The sequence below is a fragment of the Corvus kubaryi genome, unplaced genomic scaffold (genome assembly GCF_017639235.1).
Source record: "Corvus kubaryi isolate FWS band 111438036 unplaced genomic scaffold, C.kubaryi_AGA036_p1.0 37300, whole genome shotgun sequence".
NCBI classification, from domain to species: domain Eukaryota; kingdom Metazoa; phylum Chordata; class Aves; order Passeriformes; family Corvidae; genus Corvus; species Corvus kubaryi.
Window position 1 is genome coordinate 17,217,718 of NW_024581093.1, and position 4,650 is coordinate 17,222,367.

The 4,650-nt window shown below is 51.9% G+C and overlaps 1 protein-coding gene across 2 annotated transcripts in view; it reads right to left on the reverse strand.

Moving 5' to 3' along the window:
* Nucleotides 1-4,259, reverse strand: part of CDH11 (cadherin 11) — an 82,406-nt gene extending 78,147 nt beyond the window's left edge. Inside the window, exons 1-2 of one of the 2 annotated variants that reach the window (XM_042027640.1) lie at nucleotides 4,245-4,259; nucleotides 3,258-3,409 (exon numbers count right to left, since the gene is read on the reverse strand). The gene's annotated coding sequence lies outside the window, so the exon portion shown is untranslated. Of the gene's footprint in view, nucleotides 1-3,257; nucleotides 3,425-4,244 lie in introns of those variants that run through there. The other variant, XM_042027641.1, reaches the window with a different exon arrangement.
* Between the last annotated feature and the right edge of the window lie 391 nt (nucleotides 4,260-4,650).

Consider the following 4,650-nt stretch of genomic DNA (forward strand, 5'->3'; position numbering starts at 1 on the left):
CCGGCCCCGCATCCCGCGGGATGCTCCCGGTGCGGGAAGGGCGCCGGGAACACGCGGGCCAGCACTGCCCTCTGCTGCTCGCCCGCGGCACCGCAGCCCGGCCGCCGCCAGCCCCGCGCCCCTCGGAGCAGCCACAGGGATCCAAGCCCTCCCTCACCCGGGGATAATGCACCCAACGGAGCGATTCGCTCACAGCCTAAGAGCCCTCAGCATCAAAGCCCCACACAGGACTGCTACATTTTCTCCTAAAATACTATAAAAGAGTTTTACTCCATGTCCAGCATGTATCAAACCGGACAGCTACAGTGCTCCTCGACCGGTAAGAGATAACGTGTCTGACGTAAAAAGACATAGATGACATAAAATGGCCATAAAGTCCTCTTAATTCACCCAGGCAAAGCGCCCGACCCAGTCTCCATTTAAATCAATGGCCATCTTGTCATTTCTGTCCCCAAGCCTTGGGCTGGCCCCAACAAAGGAACAATGAAGGCTGAAGTGCCATTAAAAACATAAAAATGGGTATGGCATAAGAAATTATAGACAGATTCTAGCTGAAAATGCTGGTAGAGGAACTCACACACACACACACACACAAAGTCCAGGAAGTATGTTGCTAAACTATTTCAAATTAATTGATTCCAGATGAGACCTCTGCTTCTCACACACTGAAGATATTTCACTAAACATCCAGCTCACAAAATGGATTCAAAATTCAGTTAGGGGGTTCACCAAAAAGAAGAGATGCTAGTTTTAGTGTGAGATGACTTGAAATGTCTGTGATGTCTGAGCTAGAAATAGCTTCTATTGTGGAATTCTCATCACTAAAAGGTTTGTTTGTCAAGTTGTCCTGTTACGTTACACAGAAAATAAGAATGCCAGTCTCAGTCTACTGTAACTCTGAACTTCACATATGTTCCTTACACTAAATTAAATATGTCAGATGTTGTCAGAATAGCATATTAATTGAAGCTGAAATCACATGATATACTCTAAAGCATTTTATCAGATAAATCACAGAAATCACTCCAATCTTTGCAGTTTCCCCATATTGTTATGCAGAAGAAAAATTAATTTAGCTGTCCTATCTCTCAATCAACCATTTTCAATCAACATATTTTCCTCTGAAACTGCTGTTGATAAATTGCAATGACTTATCTCATCCCTTTGCATGTCCTATTGTGGCAGAGTTTCTGCTAATGAAGTAATCTAGTTCCTACTGATTTTTTTGGACAGGCAACACTTGTAATTGTAGCAAAGTTAAAGCTGATGTGGAGAAGCCTATAAATAGCATTCTCTGTTCATGCTCATTCTCTGATGTGCAAGGCTGAAGTAAAATAAATAAATAAATAAATAAAAATCCTATTTCAGGGCCTAAGAGCAAGAGCCTGCCAAAGAAGGATGTCCTTTAGGTAAAATTTTCCTAAGGAATTTCCAATTCTTTTACTGAAGATCTTGTTCTTAGTTCTGTAACTTTATTTTGTTCTTCTGCAAGAGGCAGGAGAACTGCTTTTGAACTACAGCCAGGAACTTCTGTTTTCTAGAGCATAGACTTTTCCAGACTCAGAAATGTGCTGCAAGAATGCCTTGTGTGTTAAGGCATGAAGTCAAACCAGATCTTGTGCTGCCAATTTCCCCCCTGCTCTCGCTGCCCCTCTCCCAGCCACACGAACTGTGCAGCTCTGCCATGGATCTGCTGCTCCTGAGCAAACATCTGCAGTTCCACTGCCATGGACTCGCACATATCTCCGCTTATAAAATCAGTCCAAGGACCGAGCACAAGCATCGATTTGTGTTCCAAACCTCAGCAGACAGACCTGGCTGAGGCAGATGTCAGATTAATTATTGCAGGACTTCTACACTGAAAGGCAATTTATTCATTGGGATCTGTTAGCCAGCATGGAAAAAGAGAACAAAGTATTTACCTGGAGAATCACACAGACTTTGGAAACATTGAGGCAGACGGAAGAGCAAGGGAGGGGGAAAAGAGATGGACAGCCAGCAGTGCCTGAGTGCGTGCTTCCCTGCTCCTGAGCCTGGCTGTGCCTCTCCTATTCAACAGTTCCATTATTAAATAATTCAAAACATTTAATTTCTTAATAGAGAGGCACGGAGTCTGTAAAAAGCTTATCGTATCACCATCACAAATCAACAGGAAGAAAGTCTTTCCCAGGGAGTTGCTAGTAACTGGAACGTGAAAAAGAAATGAGCATTCTCCTCATAAAGGGCCAATTTCTGAATTAGTGACCTCATTTGCTAAAGAGGTTCCTTTGTCACAGATATCGGGGTAGGTAAATACAGTGTTACACAGCCACTCTGTCCTTTGTAGCAGCGGTACAAAGCAGCTCTCCCAGCATATACTGGTACTCTCCTCACCAAATGAATATTTAAAAGAGTAGACAATAAAGGGGGACTTCTATAGGAGGTGAAGGCATTTGTATCATGATGTCAGACTGCTATATGTGCTCCCGAAGGGCTGCACAGGAAGCACTTTTATTCTAAACTTAATGGTATTTATGGGGACCCGCAGCCTGATCTATTTTACCTTCCTTGGGGATGTGCTTATGCATGCATCACCCAGGAGTCTAATGCTTTTTGGACTAGCCCGTGCTAGAGACAGATACCATTTTGGTACCTTGTGAATAGTAATGCGTTTGAAAGCCAGCAAAATAATTAAATAAATAAATATAGGAGGGGGGAAAGGGTATAAATCAAAGTCCTTCCCTTTTTCATTCTGGCTAGAGTAGTCTTCGTTTCATGCACTCCTAATTCCTGCATATCCATTTCGTGCCTGGGAGCTACGGCGCAAGTAAAAGATTTTCAGTTCGGGGCTTTCGGCATCTGCTTCTCCAGAGGAACATTTTAAAACGACCAAACGCTCGCCCTCCCCCTCCCCGCCCCCGAGCAAGAACTGAAGGGAGAAAAAAAAAAAAAATAAAAAGAATAAAAAGCAGCGTCTGCCAGAGCGTTTTCCTTCTCCCTCCGGAGAGCCGAGCGCGCCCCGGGGCCCCGCGGCCGCCGCAGCGCCCGCATCGCGCCCGGCCCCGCTCGGCTCCGCTCCGCACACCTGCCCGGCCCCGCTGCCGCCAACTTCGGGGAGCCCCGCGAGCATCCCCCTTTCGGCACCCCCTTTCCGAGCCGCCCAGCCGCTCGGCCCCCGCCGCTCGCCTTCCCTTCGCGGTCCCTCTCCCCTTGCGGGGCTCGCAGCGCTCCCCGCACCGCGCTGCCCCCGCCGGGCTCCCCCGGCTCCCCCCGCTCACCTGCGGGTCCGGCGGGGCTGGCGGCGTCCCTTGGCCGCCTGCGGAGGAGGGAGACGAGGCAAGTCCCATTCACAAGTGGCCGCGGAGCGGGCACGGCAGCATCTTCAGCCTATTACACTCCAGCGGCAGCGGCTGCTGAATGAGGCTCCGAGCTAGTGGCAGGAATTAGAAAGAGGGAGGGAGGGAGGGGAAAGGGGAGAGGGAGGGAGAGGGAGCAAGGGGAGTGAAGCAAGATTAGAGGAAGGGAAAAGCTGGAGGCTGTTGCTTCGTCTCGATTTTCGTCTCCCTTCCCCCCAGCCCAGGGGAGCGCAGCCCCCCGGCCCTGCCCTCCCGCAGGGCCCCGCTCCTGGCGCTCCGCTGATGCCCGCGGGGAGAAGTTGGGGCTGGAGGGGCGAAACGAGAGAGGGAAGGAGCCCAGGGCAGCGTCCCTGTGCCCGGGCAGGGGCGGGGTGTCCCCTCCCCACGAGTCGTTCTGGACCCTCGCAGTCACGCAGGCACCCACGGGCACGGCTGCGAGAGGGCCGGGGACCCACATCCTGCGGCGCTGGTGCCCTGTCCCTGTCTGTCCCTTCCCTGTCGCCTCTCTCCGGGCTGCCCAGGACCACCCCACGGCGCCGCGGGTGGGCTGAGGCCACGCCAGAGCCCCGCGGCCGCCGGAGACCCGCGCGTGGGGCTCCCCCCGCCCCACGGCACCGACACCGGGCTGGGCTGGGCGGCACGGACAGCGCCAGCATTTTATACTCAATCCAGTCATGTTTCCTGTCAGGAGCAGACATTTGTCCAGCAATAAAAAAAAAAGGGGGGAAAAAAAGGGAAAAAAAAAAAAAAGACAAAGTTCCTCAAGCATTTCTGGATGTGGAAAAATCTTGGTCTCATACAACTCACAGCCAGAGGCCAGGTCAGGCCTGGAGGTGGAGGGGGGACTCTTTCCTTCTCCACCACGCCTGCCCCAGGGGCTGCCCGTCTCCCACTCGCCGTTCTTCTCACCTGCAGTGATTCCCAGCAGTGGCGGAGCTCCGTGAACGCAGGGAGGAGCACCCTGAGCCCGTGCACCCATCCACACCAAGAGGCAGCACGCAGCCCCCTCACAGCCACGCAGGCACAGGTGAGCCTGCAATTCCCCTCTCACCCATCAGCATCCATCGTGCCCCAGCCCCTGTGAGCACAGCCAGTGCCATCTGTGTGGCTGTGGAGCAGAGCAAGGAAGGATGCAACACGTGGCCCCCTCAGAATAAGGATTGCATTCACTGCTGGAATAAACCTGGTACCTCTTTGTGAAGATATTCTGCCCATCCTCGGGCAACCCATCCCTCTCTGCTCATTCCCCAGGCCCCAAGGCAGCACTGGTGCTGCTCTGGGACCACACCACTCGGCCCTGGAGAACAAGGCTTTT